Raw genomic sequence first — 24,212 nt, 5'->3', positions numbered from 1 at the left:
CGCTATCTGTGTAAACATGCATACATCTTCACCACTATCTGTATAAACATGGAAATATCTGCACCGCTATCGGTATGAACATGGAAATATCTACACCGCTATCTGTATGAACATGGAAATACCTACACCGCTATCTGTTTGGACATGGAAATATCTATACCGCTATCTGCATGAAATTGGAAATATCTACACTGCTATCTGCATATACATTTAAATATCTACACAGCTATCTCTTTACACATGGAAAAAACTACACCACTATCTGTATGAACATGGAAATATCCACTCCGCCATCTGTATGAACATGGAAGTATCTGCACCGCCATCTGTATGAACATATAAATATCTACACCGCCATCTGTATTAAGATGGAGATATCTACACTGCTATCTGTATAAACATGGAAATATCTACAACGCCATCAGTATGAACATATAAATACACCGCCATCTGTATTAAGAAGGAAATATCTACACCGCTATCTGTATAAACATGGAAATATCTACACCGCTATCTGTAGGAACATGGAAATAGCTACACCGCTGCCTGTATAAACATGGAAATATCAGCACCGCTATCTGTAAGAACATGGAAATACCTACACCGCTATCTGTAGGAACATGGAAATAGCTACACCGCTGCCTGTATAAACATGGAAATATCAGCACCGCTGTGTGTATGAACATGGAAATATCTACACCACTATCTGTATGAACATGGATATATCTACACAGCCATCTGGATGAACATGGAAATATCTACACCACTATCTGTATGAACATGGAAATATCTACACCGCTATCTGTGTAAACATGCATACATCTTCACCGCTATCAGTATAAACATGGAAATATCTACACCACTATCTGTATGAACATGGAAATAGCTACACCGCTATCTGTATGAACATGGAAATATCTACACCGCTATCTGTATGAACATGGATATATCTACACAGCCATCTGGATGAACATGGAAATATCTACACCGCTATCTGTGTAAACATGCATACATCTTCACCGCTATCTGTATAAACATGGAAATATCTACACCGCTATCTGTATGAACATGGAAATATCTACACCGCTATCTGTATGAACATGGAAATATCTACACCGCTATCTGTTTGAACATGGAAATATCTACACCGCTATCTGCATGAAAATGGAAATATCTACACTGCTATCTGCATATACATGGAAATATCTACACAGCTATCTCTTTACACATGGAAATAGCTACACCACTATCTGTATGAACATGGAAATATCCACACCGCCATCTGTATGAACATGGAAATATCTGCACGGCCATCTGTATGAACATACAAATATCTACACCGCCATCTGTATTAAAATGGAGATATCTACACTTCTATCTGCATAAACATGGAAATATCTACACCGCTATCTGTATAAACATGGAAATATCTACACCGCTATCTGTATAAACATGGAAATATCTACACCGCTACCTGTATAAACATGGAAATATCAGCACCGCTTTCTGTATGAACATGGAAATTTCTACACCGCTATCTGTATGAACATGGAAATATCTACAGCGCTATCTGTATGAACATGGAAATATCTACACCGCTATCAGTATGAACAAGGAAATATCTACACCGCTATCTGTATGAACATGGATATATCTACACAGCCCTCTGGATGAACATGGAAATATCCACACCGCTATCTGTGAAAACATGCATACATCTTCACCGCTATCGGTATAAACATGGAAATATCTACGCCGCTATCTGAATGAACATGGAAATATCTACACCGCTATCTGTTTGAAGATGGAAATATATTCACCGCTATCTGCATGAAAACGGATATATCTACACAGCTATCTGCATATACATGGAAATATCTACACAGCTATCTCTTTACACATGGAAATAACTACACCGCTATCTGTATGAACATAGAAATATCTACACCGCCATCTGTCTGAACATGGAAATATCTACACCGCTATCTGTATGAACATGGAAATATCTACACCGCTATCTGTATGAACATGGAAATATCTACACCGCTATCTGTATGAACATGGAAATATCTACACCGCTATCTGTTTGAACATGGAAATATCTACACCGCTATCTGCATGAAAATGGAAATATCTACACTGCTATCTGCATATACATGGAAATATCTACACAGCTATCTCTTTACACATGAAAATAGCTACACCGCTATCTGTATGAACATGGAAATATCTACACCGCTATCAGTATGAACAAGGAAATATCTACACCTCTATCCGTATGAACAAGGATATATCTACACAGCCCTCTGGATGAACATGGAAATATCCACACCGCTATCTGTGTAAACATGCATACATCTTCTCCGCTATCTGTACAAACATGGAAATATGTACACCGCTATCTGTATGAACATGGAAATATCTACACCGCTATCTGTTTGAAGATGGAAATATATACACCGCTATCTGCATGAAAACGGAAATATCTACACAGCTATCTGCATATACATGGAAATATCCACACAGCTATCTCTTTACACATGGAAATAACTACACCGCTATCTGTATGAACATGGAAATATCTACACTGCCATCTGTATGAACATGGAAATATCTGCACCGCCATCTGTATGAACATATATATATCTACACAGCCATCTGTATTAAAACGGAGATATCTACACTGCTATCTGAATAAACATGGAAATATCTACACCGCTATCTGTATAAACATGGAAATATCTACACCGCTATCTGTATAACCATGGAAATATCTACACCGCTACCTGTATAAACATGGAAATATCAGCACCGCTACCTGTATGAACATGGAAATATCTACACCGCTGCCTGTATAAACATGGAAATATCAGCACGGCTATCTGTATGAACATGGAAATATCTACACCGCTATCTGTATGGACATGGAAATATCTACACCGCTATTTGTATGAACATGGATATATCTACACAGCCATCTGTCTGAACATGGAAATATCTACACCGCTATCTGTATGAAGATGGAAATATCTACACCGCTATCTGTATGAACATGGATATATCTACACAGCCATCTGGAAGAACATGGAAATATCTACACCGCTATCTGTGTAAACATGCATACATCTTCACCACTATCTGTATAAACATGGAAATATCTACACCGCTATCGGTATGAACATGGAAATATCTACACCGCTATCTGTATGAACATGGAAATACCTACACCGCTATCTGTTTGGACATGGAAATACCTATACCGCTATCTGCGAGAAATTGGAAATATCTACACTGCTATCTGCATATACATTTAAATATCTACACAGCTATCTCTTTACACTTGGAAAAAACTACACCACTATCTGTATGAACATGGAAATAACTACACCGCCATCTGTATGAACATGGAAGTATCTGCACCGCCATCTGTATGGACATATAAATATCTACACAGCCATCTGTATTAAGATGGAGATATCTACACTGCTATCTGTATAAACATGGAAATATCTACAACGCCATCAGTATGAACATATAAATACTCCGCCATCTGTATTAAGAAGGAAATATCTAAACCGCTATCTGTATAAACATGGAAATATCTACACCGCTATCTGTAGGAACATGGAAATAGCTACACCGCTGCCTGTATAAACATGGAAATATCAGCACCGCTATCTGTATGAACATGGAAATATCTACACCGCTATCTGTAGGAACATGGAAATAGCTACACCGCTGCCTGTATAAACATGGAAATATCAGCACCGCTATCTGTATGAACATGGAAATATCTACACCGCGATCTGTATGAACATGGATATATCTACACAGCCATCTGGATGAACATGGAAATATCTACACCACTATCTGTATGAACATGGAAATATCTACACCGCTATCTGTGTAAACATGCATACATCTTCACCGCTATCAGTATAAACATGTAAATATCTACACCGCTATCTGTATGAACATGGAAATAGCTACACCGCTATCTGTATGAACATGGAAATATCTACACCGCTATCTGTATGAACATGGATATATCTACACAGCCATCTGGATGAACATGGAAATATCTACACCGCTATCTGTGTAAACATGCATACATCTTCACCGCTATCTGTATAAACATGGAAATATCTACACCGCTATCTGTATGAACATGGAAATATCTACACCGCTATCTGTATGAACATGGAAATATCTACACCGCTATCTGTTTGAACATGGAAATATCTACACCGCTATCTGCATGAAAATGGAAATATCTACACTGCTATCTGCATATACATGGAAATATCTACACAGCTATCTCTTTACACATGGAAATAGCTACACCGCTATCTGTATGAACATGGAAATAACCACACCGCCATCTGTATGAACATGGAAATATCTGCACCGCCATCTGTATGAACATACAAATATCTACACCGCCATCTGTATTAAGATGGAGATATCTACACCGCTATCTGCATAAACATGGAAATATCTACACCGCTATCTGTATAAACATGGAAATATCTACACCGCTATCTGTATGAACATGGAAATATCAGCACCGCCATCTGTATGAACATGGAAATATCTACACCGCTATCAGTATGAACAAGGAAATATCTACACCGCTATCTGTATGAACATGGATGTATCTACACAGCCCTCTGGATGAACATGGAAATATCCACACCGCTATCTGTGAAAACATGCATACATCTTCACCGCTATCGGTATAAAAATGGAAATATCTACGCCGCTATCTGAATGAACATGGAAATATCTACAACGCTATCTGTTTGAAGATGGAAATATATTCACCGCTATCTGCATGAAAACGGAAATATCTACACAGCTATCTGCATATACATGGAAATATCTACACAGCTATCTCTTTACACATGGAAACAACTACACCGCTATCTGTATGAACATGGAAATATCTACACCGCCATCTGTCTGAACATGGAAATATCTACACCGCTATCTGTATGAACATGGAAATATCTACACCGCTATCTGTATGAACATGGATATATCTATACACCCATCTGGATGAACATGGAAATATCTACACAGCTATCTGTGTAAACATGCATACATCTTCACCACTATCTGTATAAACAAGGAAATATCTGCACCGCTATCGGTATGAACTTGGAAATATCTACACCGCTATCTGTATGAACATGGAAATACATACACCGCTATCTGTTTGGACATGGAAATATCTACACCGCTATCTGCATGAAATTGGAAATATCTACACTGCTATCTGCATATACATTTAAATATGTACACAGCTATCTCTTTACACATGGAAATAACTACACCGCTATCTGTATGAACATGGAAATAACTACACCGCCATCTGTATGAACATGGAAATATCTGCACCGCCATCTGTATGAACATATATATATCTACACAGCCATCTGTATTAAAACGGAGATATCTACACTGCTATCTGAATAAACATGGAAATATCTACACCGCTATCTGTATAAACATGGAAATATCTACACCGCTATCTGTATAACCATGGAAATATCTACACCGCTAACTGTATAAACATGGAAATATCAGCACCGCTACCTGTATGAACATGGAAATATCTACACCGCTGCCTGTATGAACAAGGAAATATCAGCACGGCTATCTGTATGAACATGGAAATATCTACACCGCTATCTGTATGGACATGGAAATATCTACACCGCTATTTGTATGAACATGGATATATCTACACAGCCATTTGTCTGAACATGGAAATATCTACACCGCTATCTGTATGAAGATGGAAATATCTACACCGCTATCTGTATGAACATGGATATATCTACACAGCCATCTGGAAGAACATGGAAATATCTACACCGCTATCTGTGTAAACATGCATACATCTTCACCACTATCTGTATAAACATGGAAATATCTGCACCGCTATCGGTATGAACATGGAAATATCTACACCGCTATCTGTATGAACATGGAAATACCTACACCGCTATCTGTTTGGACATGGAAATACCTATACCGCTATCTGCGTGAAATTGGAAATATCTACACTGCTATCTGCATATACATTTAAATATCTACACAGCTATCTCTTTACACTTGGAAAAAACTACACCACTATCTGTATGAACATGGAAATAACTACACCGCCATCTGTATGAACATGGAAGTATCTGCACCGCCATCTGTATGGACATATAAATATCTACACAGCCATCTGTATTAAGATGGAGATATCTACACTGCTATCTGTATAAACATGGAAATATCTACAACGCCATCAGTATGAACATATAAATACACCGCCATCTGTATTAAGAAGGAAATATCTAAACCGCTATCTGTATAAACATGGAAATATCTACACCGCTATCTGTAGGAACATGGAAATAGCTACACCGCTGCCTGTATAAACATGGAAATATCAGCACCGCTATCTGTATGTACATGGAAATATCTACACCGCTATCTGTAGGAACATGGAAATAGCTACACCGCTGCCTGTATAAACATGGAAATATCAGCACCGCTATCTGTATGAACATGGAAATATCTACACCGCAATCTGTATGAACATGGATATATCTACACAGCCATCTGGATGAACATGGAAATATCTACACCACTATCTGTATGAACATGGAAATATCTACACCGCTATCTGTGTAAACATGCATACATCTTCACCGCTATCAGTATAAACATGTAAATATCTACACCGCTATCTGTATGAACATGGAAATAGCTACACCGCTATCTGTATGAACATGGAAATATCTACACCGCTATCTGTATGAACATGGATATATCTACACAGCCATCTGGATGAACATGGAAATATCTACACCGCTATCTGTGTAAACATGCATACATCTTCACCGCTATCTGTATAAACATGGAAATATCTACACCGCTATCTGTATGAACATGGAAATATCTACACCGCTATCTGTATGAACATGGAAATATCTACACCGCTATCTGTTTGAACATGGAAATATCTACACCGCTATCTGCATGAAAATGGAAATATCTACACTGCTATCTGCATATACATGGAAATATCTACACAGCTATCTCTTTACACATGGAAATAGCTACACCGCTATCTGTATGAACATGGAAATAACCACACCGCCATCTGTATGAACATGGAAATATCTGCACCGCCATCTGTATGAACATACAAATATCTACACCGCCATCTGTATTAAGATGGAGATATCTACACCGCTATCTGCATAAACATGGAAATATCTACACCGCTATCTGTATAAACATGGAAATATCTACACCGCTATCTGTATGAACATGGAAATATCAGCACCGCCATCTGTATGAACATGGAAATATCTACACCGCTATCAGTATGAACAAGGAAATATCTACACCGCTATCTGTATGAACATGGATGTATCTACACAGCCCTCTGGATGAACATGGAAATATCCACACCGCTATCTGTGAAAACATGCATACATCTTCACCGCTATCGGTATAAAAATGGAAATATCTACGCCGCTATCTGAATGAACATGGAAATATCTACAACGCTATCTGTTTGAAGATGGAAATATATTCACCGCTATCTGCATGAAAACGGAAATATCTACACAGCTATCTGCATATACATGGAAATATCTACACAGCTATCTCTTTACACATGGAAACAACTACACCGCTATCTGTATGAACATGGAAATATCTACACCGCCATCTGTCTGAACATGGAAATATCTACACCGCTATCTGTATGAACATGGAAATATCTACACCGCTATCTGTATGAACATGGATATATCTATACACCCATCTGGATGAACATGGAAATATCTACACAGCTATCTGTGTAAACATGCATACATCTTCACCACTATCTGTATAAACAAGGAAATATCTGCACCGCTATCGGTATGAACTTGGAAATATCTACACCGCTATCTGTATGAACATGGAAATACATACACCGCTATCTGTTTAAACATGGAAATATCTACACCGCTATCTGTATGAACATGGATATATCTACACAGCCATCTGGATGAACATGGAAATATCTACACCGCTATCTGTATGAACATGGAAATATCTACACCACTATCTGTATAAACATGGATATATCTACACAGCCATCTGGATGAACATGGAAATATCTACACCGCTATCTGTGTAAACATGCATAGATCTTCACCGCTACCTCTATAAACATGGAAATATCTACACCGCTATCTGTATGAACATGGAAATATCCACACCGCTATCTGTATGAACATGGAAATATCTACACCGCTATCTGTTTGAACATGGAAATATCTACACCGCTATCTGCATGAAAATGGAAATATCTACACTGCTATCTGCATATAGATTTAAATATCTACACAGCTATCTCTTTACACATGGAAATAACTACACCGCTATCTGTATGACCATGGAAATATCTACACCGCCATCTGTATGAACATGGAAATATCTACACCGCCATCTGTATTAAGATGGAGATATCTACACTGCTATCTGTATAAACATGGAAATATCTACACCGCCATATTTATGAACATATAAATATCTACACAGCCATCCGTATTAAGAAGGAAATATCTAAACCGTTATCTGTATAAACATGGAAATATCTACACCGCTGCCTGTATAAACAAGGAAATATCAGCACCGCTATCTGTATGAACATGGAAATATCTACACTGCTATCTGTATGAACATGGAAATATCTACTCCGCTATCTGTATGAACATGGAAATAGCTACACCGCTATCTGTATGAAAATGGATATATCTACACAGCCATCTGGATGAACATGGGAATATCTACACCGCTATATGTATAAACATGGAAATATCTACACCGCTATCTGTATGAACATGGAATTATCTACACCGCTATCTGTATGAACATGGAAATATCTACACCGCTATCTGTTTCAAAATGGAAATATCTGCACCGCTATCTGCATGAAAATGGAAATATCTACACTGCTATCTGCATAGACATTTAAATATCTACACAGCTATCCCTTTACACATGGAAATAACTACACTGCTATCCGCATGAACATGGACATATCTACACCGCCATCTGTATGAACATGGAAATATCTGCACTGCCATCTGTATGAACATATAAATATCTACACCGCAATCTGTATTAAGATAGAGATATCTCCACTGCTATCTGTATAAACATGGAAATATCTACACAGCTATCTGTATAAACATGGAAATATCTACACCGCTATCTGTATAAACATGGAAATATCTACACAACTACCTGTATAAACATGGAAATATCTAAACCGCTATCTGTATGAACATGGAAATATCTACAACGCCATCTGTATGAACATGGAAATATCTACACCGCTATCTCTATGAACATGGAAATATCTAAACCGCTATCTGTATGAACATGGAAATATCTACACCGCTATCTGTTTGAACATGGAAATATCCACACCGCTATCTGTATAAACATGGAAATATCTACACCGCTATCTGTATGAACATGGAAATATCTACACCGCTATCTGTGTAAACATGCATACATCTTCACCGCTATCTGTATAAACATGGAAATGTCTACAAGGCTATCTGTATGAACATGGAAATATCTACACCGCTATCTGTACGAAAATGGAAATATCTAAACCGCTATCTGCATGAAAATAGAAATACCTACACAGCTATCTGCATATACTTGGAAATATTTACACAGCTATCTCTTTACACATGGAAATAACTACACCTCTATCTGTATGAACATGGAAATATCTGCACCGCCATCTGTAAGAACACATAAATATCTACACCGCCATCTGTATTAAGATGGAGATACCTACACCGCTATCTGTATACACATGGAAATATCTACACCGCTATCTGTATAAACATGGAAATATCTACACCGCTATCTGTATAAACATGGAAATATCAGCACCGCTATCTGTATGAACATGGAAATATCAGCCCCTCTATCTGTATGAACATGGAAGTATCTACACCGCTATCTGTATGAACATGGAAATATCTACACCGCTATCTGTATTAACACGGAAGTATCTACACCGCTATCTGTTTGAACATGGAAATATCTACACCGCTATCTGTATGAACACGGAAATATCTACACCGCTATCTGTTTGAACATGGAAATATCTACACCGCTATCTGCATGAAAATGGAAATGTATACACAGCTATCTGCATATACATGGAAATATCTACACAGCTATCTCTTTACACATGGAAATAACTACACCGCTATCTGTATGAACATGGAAATATCTTCACCGCCATCTTTATGAACATGGATATATCTACACAGCCATCTGGATGAACATGGAAATATCTACTCCGCTATCTGTATGAACATGGAAATATCTTCACCGATATCTGTGTAAACATGCATACATCTTCACCACTATCTGTATGAACATGGAAATATCTACACTGCTATCTGTATGAACATGGAAATATCTACACCGCTATCTGTTTGAACATGGAAATATCTACACCGCTATCTGCATGAAAATGGAAATATCTACACAGCGATCTGCATATACATGGAAATATCTACAAAGCTATCTCTTTACACATGGAAATAAGTACAGCGCTATTTCTATAAACATGGAAATAGCTACACCGCCATCTGTATGAACATGGAAATATCTACACCGCTATCTGTATGAACATGGGAATATCTACACCGCTATCTGTATGAACATGGATATATCTACACAGCCCTCTGGATGAACATGGACATATCCACACCGCTATCTGTGTAAACATGCATACATCTTCACCGTTATCTGTAGAAACATGGAAATATCTACACCGCTATCTGTATGAACATGGAAATATCTACACCGCTATCTGTTTGAAGGTGGAAATATATACACCGCTATCTGCATGAAAATGGAAATATCTACTCAGCTATCTGCATGTAGATGGAAATATCTACACAGCTATCTCTTTACACATGGAAATAACTACACCACTATCTGTATGAACATGGAAATATCTACACCGCCATCTGTATGAACATGGAAATATCTGCACCGCCATCTGTATGAACATATAAATATCTACACCGCCATCTGTATTAAGATGGAGATATCTAAACAGCTATCTGAATAAACATGGAAATATCTACACCGCTATCTGCATAAACATGGAAATATCTACACCGCTATGTGTATAACCATGGAAATATCTACACCGCTACCTGTATAAACATGGAAATATCAGCACCGCTATCTGTATGAACATGGAAATATCTACACCGCTATCTGTATGAACATGGAAATATCTACAGCGCTATCTGTATGAACATGGAAATATCTACAAAGCTATCTGAATGAACATGGAAAAATCTACACTGCTATCTGTTTGAACATGTAAATATCTACACCGCTATCTGCATGAAAATGGAAATAACTACAAAGCTATCTGCACATACATGGAAATATCTACACAGCTATCTCTTTACACATGGAAATAACTACACCGCTATCTCTATAAACATGGAAATATCTACAACGCCATCTGTATGAACATGGAAATATCTGCACCGCCATCTGTATGAACATATAAATATCTACACCGCCATCTGTATTAAGAAGGAAATATCTAAACCGCTATCTGTATAAACCTGGAAATATCTACACCGCTGCCTGTATAAACATGGAAATATCAGCACCGCTATCTGTATGAACATGGAAATAGCTACACCGTTATCTGTATGAACATGGAAATAGCTACACCACTATCTGTATGAACATGGAAATATCTACACCGCTATCTGTATGAACATGGATATATCTACACAGCCATCTGGATGAACATGGAAATATCTACACCGCTATCTGTATGAACATGGAAATATGTACACCGCTATCTGTATGAACATGGATATATCTACACAGCCATCTGGATGAACATGGAAATATCTACACCGCTATCTGTGTAAACATGCATAGATCTTCACCGCTATCCCTATAAACATGGAAATATCTACACTGCTATCTGTATGAACATGGAAATATCCACACCGCTATCTGTTTGAACATGGAAATATCTACACCGCTATCTGTATGAAAATGGAAATATCTACACTGCTATCTGCATATACATTTAAGTATCTACACAGCTATCTCTTTACACATGGAAATAACTACACCGCTATCTCTATGAACATGGAAATATCTACACCGCCATCTGTATGAACACGGAAATATCTGCACGGCCATCTGTAAGAACATATAAATATCTACACCGCCATCTGTATTAAGATGGAGATATCTACACTGCTATCTGTATAAACATGGAAATATCTACACCGCCATCTGTATGAACATATAAATATCTACACTGCCATCTGTATTAAGAAGGAAATATCTAAACCGCTATCTGTATAAGCATGGAAATATCTACACCGCTGCCTGTATAAACAAGGAAATATCAGCACCGGTATCTGTATGAACATGGAAATATCTACACCGCTATCTGTATGAACATGGAAATATCTACACCAGCATCTGTATGAACATGGAAATAGCTACACCGCTATCTCTATGAACATGGATATATCTACACAGCCATCTGGATGAACATGGAAATATCTACACCGCTATGTGTGTAAACATGCATAGATCTTCACCGCTATCTGTATAAACATGGAAATATCTACACTGCTATCTGTATGAACATGGAAATATCTACACCGCTATCTGTATGAACATGGAAATACCTACACGGCTATCTGTTTCAACATGGAAATATCTACACCGCTATCTGCATGAAAATGGAAATATCTACACTGCTATCTGTATATACATTTAAATATCTACACAGCTATCTCTTTACACATGGAAATAACTACACCGCTATCTGTATGAACATGGAAATATCTACACTGCTATCTGTATGAATATGGGAATATCTTCACCGCCATATGTTTGAAGATATAAATATCTACACAGCCATCTGTATTAAGATGGAGATATCTACACTGCTATCTGTTTAAACATGGAAATATCTACACCGCTATCTGTAAAAACATGGAAATATCTACACCGCTATCTGTATAAAGATGGAAATATCTACACCACAACCTGAATAAACATGGAAATATCAGCACCACTATCTGTTTCAACATGGAAATATCTACAAAGCTATCTGAATGAACATGGAAAAATCTACACCGCTATCTGTTTGAACATGGAAATATCTACACTGCTATCTGCATGAAAATGGCAATATCTACAAAGCTATCTGCATAAACATGGAAATATCTACACAGCTATCTCTTTACACATGGAAATAACTACACCGCTATATCTATAAACATGGAAATATCTACACCGCCATCTGTATGAACATGGAAATATCTGCACCGCCATCTGTATGAACATATAAATATCTACACCGCCATCTGTTAAGAAGGAAATATCTAAACCACTATCTGTATAAACCTGGAAATATCTACACCGCTGCCTGTAAAAACATGGAAATATCAGCACCGCTATCTGTATGAACATGGAAATATCTACAGCGCTATCTGTATGAACATGGAAATATCTACACTGCTATCTGTATGAACATGGAAATAGCTACACCGTCATCTGTATGAACATGGAAATAGCTACACCACTATCTGTATGAACATGGAAATATCTATACCGCTATCTGTATGAACATGGATATATCTACACAGCCATCTGGATGAACATGGAAATATCTACACCGCTATCTGTATGAACATGGAAATATGTACACCGCTATCTGTATGAACATGGATATATCTACACAGCCATCTGGATGAACATGGAAATATCTACACCGCTATCTGTGTAAACATGCATAGACCTTCACTGCTATCTCTATAAACATGGAAATATCTACACCGCTATCTGTATGAACATGGAAATATCCACACCGCTATCTGTATGAACATGGAAATATCTACACCTCTATCTGTTTGAACATGGAAATATCTACACCGCTATCTGCATGAAAATGGAAATATCTACACTGCTATCTGCATATACATTTAAATATCTACACAGCTATCTCTTTACACATGGAAATAACTACACCGCTATCTGTATGAGCATGGAAATATCTACACCGCCATCTGTATGAACACGGAAATATCTGCACGGCCATCTGTAAGAACATATAAATATCTACACCGCCATCTGTATTAAGATGGAGATATCTACACTGCTATCTGTATAAACATGGAAATATCTACACCGCCATCTGTATGAACATATAAATATCTACACTGCCATCTGTATTAAGAAGGACATATCTAAACCGCTATCTGTATAAACATGGAAATATCTACACCGCTGCCTGTATAAACAAGGAAATATCAGCACCGCTATCTGTATGAACATGGAAATATCTACACCGCTATCTGTATGAATATGGAAATATCTACACCGCTATCTGTATGAACATGGAAATAGCTGCACCGCTATCTGTATGAACGTGGATATACCTACACAGCCATCTGGATGAACATGGAAATATCTACACCGTTATCTGTATGAACATGGAAATATCTACACCACTATCTGTATAAACATGGATATATCTACACAGCCATCTGGATGAACTTGGAAATATCTGCACCGCTATCTGTGTAAACATGCATAGATCTTCACCGCTACCTCTATAAACATGGAAATATCTACACCGCTATCTGTATGAACATGGAAATATCCACACCGCTATCTGTATGAACATGGAAATATCTACACCGCTATCTGTTTGAACATGGAAATATCTACACCGCTATCTGCATGAAAATGGAAATATCTACACTGCTATCTGCATATACATTTAAATATCTACACAGCTATCTCTTTACACATGGAAATATCTACACCGCTATCTGTATGAACATGGAAATATCTACACCGCCATCTGTATGAACATGGAAATATCTGCACCGCCATCTGTATGAACATATAAATATCTACACCGCCATCTGTATTAAGATGGAGATATCTACACTGCTATCTGTATAAACATGGAAATATCTACACCGCCATTTTATGAACATATAAATATCTACACAGCCATCCGTATTAAGAAGGAAATATCTAAACCGCTATCTGTATAAACATGGAAATATCTACACCGCTGCCTGTATAAACAAGGAAATATCAGCACCGCTATATGTATGAACATGGAAATATCAGCACCGCTATCTGTATGAACATGGAAATAGCTACACCGCTGCCTGTATAAACAAGGAAATATCAGCACCGCTATCTGTATGAACATGGATATATCTACACAGCCATCTGGATGAACATGGGAATATCTACACCGCTATATCTATAAACATGGAAATATCTACCCCGCTATCTGTATGAACATGGAATTATCTACACCGCTATCTGTATGAACATGGAAATATCTACACCGCTATCTGTTTGAACATGGAAATATCTGCACCGCTATCTGCATGAAAATGGAAATATCTACACTGCTATCTGCATATACATTTAAATATCTACACAGCTATCTCTTTACACATGGAAATAACTACACTGCTATCCGCATGAACATGGAAATATCTACACCGCCATCTGTATGAACATGGAAATATCTGCACTGCCATCTGTATGAACATATAAATATCTACACCGCAATCTGTATTAAGATAGAGATATCAGCACCGCTATCTGTATAAACATGGAAATATCTAGACCGCTACCTGTATAAACATGGAAATATCAGCACTGCTATCTGTATGACCATGGAATTATCTACACCGCTATCTCTATGAACATGGAAATATCTACACTGCTATCTGTATGAACATGGAAATATCTACACCGCTATCTGTGTAAACATGCATACATCTTCACCGCTATCAGTATAAACATGGAAATATCTACACCGCTATCTGTATGAACATGGAAATAGCTACACCGCTATCTGTATGAACATGGAAATATCTACACCGCTATCTGTATGAACATGGATATATCTACACAGCCATCTGGATGAACATGGAAATATCTACACCGGTATCTGTGTAAACATGCATACATCTTCGCCGCTATCTGTATAAACATGGAAATATCTACACCGCTATCTGTATGAACATGGAAATATCTACACCGCTATCTGTATGAACATGGAAATATCTACACCGCTATCTGTTTGAACATGGAAATATCTACACCGCTATCTGCATGAAAATGGAAATATCTACACTGCTATCTGCATATACATGGAAATATCTACACAGCTATCTCTTTACACATGGAAATAGCTACACCGCTATCTGTATGAACATGGAAATATCTACACCGCTATCAGTATGAACAAGGAAATATCTACACCGCTATCCGTATGAACATGGATATATCTACACAGCCCTCTGGATGAACATGGAAATATCCCCACCGCTATCTGTGTAAACATGCATACATCTTCTCCGCTATCTGTATAAACATGGAAATATCTACACCGCTATCTGTATGAACATGGAAATATCTACACCGCTATCTGTTTGAAGATGGAAATATGTACACCGCTATCTGCATGAAAACGGAAATATCTACACAGCTATCTGCATATACATGGAAATATCCACACAGCTATCTCTTTACACATGGAAATAACTACACCGCTATCTGTATGAACATGGAAATATCTACACCGCCATCTGTATGAACATGGAAATATCTGCACCGCCATCTGTATGAACATATAAATATCTACACCGCCAACTGTATTAAGACGGAGATATCTATACTGCTATCTGAATAAACATGGAAATATCTACACCGCTATCTGTATAACCATGGAAATATCTACACCGCTATCTGTATAACCATGGAAATATCTACACCGCTACCTGTATAAACATGGAAATATCAGCACCGCTACCTGTATGAACATGGAAATATCTACGCCGCTGCCTGTATAAACATGGAAATATCAGCACGGCTATCTGTATGAACATGGAAATATCTACACCGCTATCTGTATGGACATGGAAATAACTACACTGCTATCTGTATGAACATAGAAATAGCTACACCGTTATCTGAATGAACATGGAAATAGCTACACCACTATCTGTATGAACATGGAAATATCTACACCGCTATCTGTATGAACATGGATATATCTACACAGCCATCTGGATGAACATGGAAATATCTACACCACTATCTGTATGAACATGGAAATATCTACACCACTATCTGTATAAACATGGATATATCTACACAGCCATCTGGATGAACATGGAAATATCTACACCGCTATCTGTATGAACATGGAAATATCTTCACCGATATCTGTGTAAACATGCATACATCTTCACCACTATATGTATGAACATGGAAATATCTACACTGCTATCTGTATGAACATGGAAATATCTACACCGCTATCTGTTTGAACATGGAAATATCTACACCGCTATCTGCATGAAAATGGAAATATCTACACAGCGATCTGCATATACATGGAAATATCTACAAAGCTATCTCTTTACACATGGAAATAAGTACAGCGCTATTTCTATAAACATGGAAATAGCTACACCGCCATCTGTATGAACATGGAAATATCTACACCGCTATCTGTATGAACATGGGAATATCTACACCGCTATCTGTATGAACATGGATATATCTACACAGCCCTCTGGATGAACATGGACATATCCACACCGCTATCTGTGTAAACATGCATACATCTTCACCGCTATCTGTAGAAACATGGAAATATCTACACCGCTATCTGTATGAACATGGAAATATCTACACCGCTATCTGTTTGAAGATGGAAATATATACACCGCTATCTGCATGAAAATGGAAATATCTACACAGCTATCTGCATGTAGATGGAAATATCTACACAGCTATCTCTTTACACATGGAAATAACTACACCACTATCTGTATGAACATGGAAATATCTACACCGCCATCTGTATGAACATGGAAATATCTGCACCACCATCTGTATGAACATATAAATATCTACACCGCCATCTGTATTAAGATGGAGATATCTAAACAGCTATCTGAATAAACATGGAAATATCTACACCGCTATCTGCATAAACATGGAAATATCTACACCGCTATGTGTATAACCATGGAAATATCTACACCGCTACCTGTATAAACATGGAAATATCAGCACCGCTATCTGTATGAACATGGAAATATCTACACCGCTATCTGTATGAACATGGAAATATCTACAGCGCTATCTGTATGAACATGGAAATATCTACAAAGCTATCTGAATGAACATGGAAAAATCTACACTGCTATCTGTTTGAACATGTAAATATCTACACCGCTATCTGCATGAAAATGGAAATAACTACAAAGCTATCTGCATATACATGGAAATATCTACACAGCTATCTCTTTACACATGGAAATAACTACACCGCTATCTCTATAAACATGGAAATATCTACAACGCCATCTGTATGAACATGGAAATATCTGCACCGCCATCTGTATGAACATATAAATATCTACACCGCCATCTGTATTAAGAAGGAAATATCTAAACCGCTATCTGTATAAACCTGGAAATATCTACACCGCTGCCTGTATAAACATGGAAATATCAGCACCACTATCTGTATGAACATGGAAATAGCAACACCGTTATCTGTATGAACATGGAAATAGCTACACCACTATCTGTATGAACATGGAAATATCTACACCGCTATCTGTATGAACATGGATATATCTACACAGCCATCTGGATGAACATGGAAATATCTACACAGCTATCTGTATGAACATGGAAATATGTACACCGCTATCTGTATGAACATGGATATATCTACACAGCCATCTGGATGAACATGGAAATATCTACACCGCTATCTGTGTAAACATGCATAGATCTTCACCGCTATCCCTATAAACATGGAAATATCTACACTGCTATCTGTATGAACATGGAAATATCCACACCGCTATCTGTTTGAACATGGAAATATCTACACCGCTATCTGTATGAAAATGGAAATATCTACACTGCTATCTGCATATACATTTAAATATCTACACAGCTATCTCTTTACACATGGAAATAACTACACCGCTATCTCTATGAACATGGAAATATCTACACCGCCATCTGTATGAACACGGAAATATCTGCACGGCCATCTGTAAGAACATATAAATATCTACACCACCATCTGTATTAAGATGGAGATATCTACACTGCTATCTGTATAAACATGGAAATATCTACACCGCCATCTGTATGAACATATAAATATCTACACTGCCATCTGTATTAAGAAGGAAATATCTAAACCGCTATCTGTATAAGCATGGAAATATCTACACCGCTGCCTGTATAAACAAGGAAATATCAGCACCGGTATCTGTATGAACATGGAAATATCTACACCGCTATCTGTATGAACATGGAAATATCTACACCACTATCTGTATGAACATGGAAATAGCTACACCGCTATCTCTATGAACATGGATATATCTACACAGCCATCTGGATGAACATGGAAATATCTACACCGCTATGTGTGTAAACATGCATAGATCTTCACCGCTATCTGTATAAACATGGAAATATCTACACTGCTATCTGTATGAACATGGAAATATCTACACCGCTATCTGTATGAACATGGAAATACCTACACGGCTATCTGTTTCAACATGGAAATATCTACACCGCTATCTGCATCAAAATGGAAATATCTACACTGCTATCTGTATATACATTTAAATATCTACACAGCTATCTCTTTACACATGGAAATAACTACACCGCTATCTGTATGAACATGGAAATATCTACACTGCTATCTGTATGAATATGGGAATATCTGCACCGCCATCTGTTTGAACATATAAATATCTACACAGCCATCTGTATTAAGATGGAGATATCTACACTGCTATCTGTTTAAACATGGAAATATCTACACCGCTATCTGTAAAAACATGGAAATATCTACACCGCTATCTGTATAAACATGGAAATATCTACACCACTACCTGAATAAACATGGAAATATCAGCACCACTATCTGTTTCAACATGGAAATATCTACAAAGCTATCTGAATGAACATGGAAAAATCTACACCGCTATCTGTTTGAACATGGAAATATCTACACCGCTATCTGCATGAAAATGGAAATATCTACAAAGCTATCTGCATAAACATGGAAATATCTACACAGCTATCTCTTTACACATGGAAATAACTACACCGCTATATCTATAAACATGGAAATATCTACACCGCCATCTGTTAGAACATGGAAATATCTGCACCGCCATCTGTATGAACATATAAATATCTACACCGCCATCTGTTAAGAAGGAAATATCTAAACCACTATCTGTATAAACCTGGAAATATCTACACCGCTGCCTGTAAAAACATGGAAATATCAGCACCGCTATCTGTATGAACATGGAAATATCTACAGCGCTATCTGTATGAACATGGAAATATCTACACTGCTATCTGTATGAACATGGAAATAGCTACACCGTCATCTGTATGAACATGGAAATAGCTACACCACTATCTGTATGAACATGGAAATATCTATACCGCTATCTGTATGAACATGGATATATCTACACAGCCATCTGGATGAACATGGAAATATCTACACCGCTATCTGTATGAACATGGAAATATGTACACCGCTATCTGTATGAACATGGATATATCTACACAGCCATCTGGATGAACATGGAAATATCTACACCGCTATCTGTGTAAACATGCATAGATCTTCACCGCTATCTCTATAAACATGGAAATATCTACACCGCTATCTGTATGAACATGGAAATATCCACACCGCTATCTGTATGAACATGGAAATATCTACACCTCTATCTGTTTGAACATGGAAATATCTACACCGCTATCTGCATGAAAATGGAAATATCTACACTGCTATCTGCATATACATTTAAATATCTACACAGCTATCTCTTTACACATGGAAATAACTACACCGCTATCTGTATGAACATGGAAATATCTACACCGCCATCTGTATGAACACGGAAATATCTGCACGGCCATCTGTAAGAACATATAAATATCTACACCGCCATCTGTATTAAGATGGAGATATCTACACTGCTATCTGTATAAACATGGAAATATCTACACCGCCATCTGTATGAACATATAAATATCTACACTGCCATCTGTATTAAGAAGGACATATCTAAACCGCTATCTGTATAAACATGGAAATATCTACACCGCTGCCTGTATAAACAAGGAAATATCAGCACCGCTATCTGTATGAACATGGAAATATCTACACCGCTATCTGTATGAATATGGAAATATTTACACCGCTATCTGTATGAACATGGAAATAGCTGCACCGCTATCTGTATGAACGTGGATATATCTACACAGCCATCTGGATGAACATGGAAATATCTACACCGCTATCTGTATGAACATGGAAATATCTACACCACTATCTGTATAAACATGGATATATCTACACAGCCATCTGGATGAACATGGAAATATCTACACCGCTATCTGTGTAAACATGCATAGATCTTCACCGCTACCTCTATAAACATGGAAATATCTACACCGCTATCTGTATGAACATGGAAATATCCACACCGCTATCTGTATGAACATGGAAATATCTACACCGCTATCTGTTTGAACATGGAAATATCTACACCGCTATCTGCATGAAAATGGAAATATCTACACTGCTATCTGCATATACATTTAAATATCTACACAGCTATCTCTTTACACATGGAAATATCTACACCGCTATCTGTATGAACATGGAAATATCTACACCGCCATCTGTATGAACATGGAAATATCTGCACCGCCATCTGTATGAACATATAAATATCTACACCGCCATCTGTATTAAGATGGAGATATCTACACTGCTATCTGTATAAACATGGAAATATCTACACCGCCATTTTATGAACATATAAATATCTACACAGCCATCCGTATTAAGAAGGAAATATCTAAACCGCTATCTGTATAAACATGGAAATATCTACACCGCTGCCTGTATAAACAAGGAAATATCAGCACCGCTATCTGTATGAACATGGAAATATCTACACCGCTATCTGTATGAACATGGAAATATCTACTCCGCTATCTGTATGAACATGGAAATAGCTACACCGCTATCTGTATGAACATGGATATATCTACACATCCATCTGGATGAACATGGGAATATCTACACCGCTATATCTATAAACATGGAAATATCTACCCCGCTATCTGTATGAACATGGAATTATCTACACCGCTATCTGTATGAACATGGAAATATCTACACCGCTATCTGTTTGAACATGGAAATATCTGCACCGCTATCTGCATGAAAATGGAAATATCTACACTGCTATCTGCATATACATTTAAATATCTACACAGCTATCTCTTTACACATGGAAATAACTACACTGCTATCCGCATGAACATGGAAATATCTACACCGCCATCTGTATGAACATGGAAATATCTGCACTGCCATCTGTATGAACATATAAATATCTACACCGCAATCTGTATTAAGATAGAGATATCTCCACTGCTATCTGTAAAAACATGGAAATATCTACACCGCTATCTGTATAAAGATGGAAATATCTACACCACAACCTGAATAAACATGGAAATATCAGCACCACTATCTGTTTCAACATGGAAATATCTACAAAGCTATCTGAATGAACATGGAAAAATCTACACCGCTATCTGTTTGAACATGGAAATATCTACACTGCTATCTGCATGAAAATGGCAATATCTACAAAGCTATCTGCATAAACATGGAAATATCTACACAGCTATCTCTTTACACATGGAAATAACTACACCGCTATATCTATAAACATGGAAATATCTACACCGCCATCTGTATGAACATGGAAATATCTGCACCGCCATCTGTATGAACATATAAATATCTACACCGCCATCTGTTAAGAAGGAAATATCTAAACCACTATCTGTATAAACCTGGAAATATCTACACCGCTGCCTGTAAAAACATGGAAATATCAGCACCGCTATCTGTATGAACATGGAAATATCTACAGCGCTATCTGTATGAACATGGAAATATCTACACTGCTATCTGTATGAACATGGAAATAGCTACACCGTCATCTGTATGAACATGGAAATAGCTACACCACTATCTGTATGAACATGGAAATATCTATACCGCTATCTGTATGAACATGGATATATCTACACAGCCATCTGGATGAACATGGAAATATCTACACCGCTATCTGTATGAACATGGAAATATGTACACCGCTATCTGTATGAACATGGATATATCTACACAGCCATCTGGATGAACATGGAAATATCTACACCGCTATCTGTGTAAACATGCATAGATCTTCACTGCTATCTCTATAAACATGGAAATATCTACACCGCTATCTGTATGAACATGGAAATATCCACACCGCTATCTGTATGAACATGGAAATATCTACACCTCTATCTGTTTGAACATGGAAATATCTACACCGCTATCTGCATGAAAATGGAAATATCTACACTGCTATCTGCATATACATTTAAATATCTACACAGCTATCTCTTTACACATGGAAATAACTACACCGCTATCTGTATGAACATGGAAATATCTACACCGCCATCTGTATGAACACGGAAATATCTGCACGGCCATCTGTAAGAACATATAAATATCTACACCGCCATCTGTATTAAGATGGAGATATCTACACTGCTATCTGTATAAACATGGAAATATCTACACCGCCATCTGTATGAACATATAAATATCTACACTGCCATCTGTATTAAGAAGGACATATCTAAACCGCTATCTGTATAAACATGGAAATATCTACACCGCTGCCTGTATAAACAAGGAAATATCAGCACCGCTATCTGTATGAACATGGAAATATCTACACCGCTATCTGTATGAATATGGAAATATCTACACCGCTATCTGTATGAACATGGAAATAGCTGCACCGCTATCTGTATGAACGTGGATATACCTACACAGCCATCTGGATGAACATGGAAATATCTACACCGTTATCTGTATGAACATGGAAATATCTACACCACTATCT

This window comes from Gorilla gorilla, chromosome 22, assembly GCF_029281585.2.
Source record: "Gorilla gorilla gorilla isolate KB3781 chromosome 22, NHGRI_mGorGor1-v2.1_pri, whole genome shotgun sequence".
Classification (NCBI taxonomy): domain Eukaryota; kingdom Metazoa; phylum Chordata; class Mammalia; order Primates; family Hominidae; genus Gorilla; species Gorilla gorilla.
Note: the sequence above shows the minus strand (reverse complement) of the source record.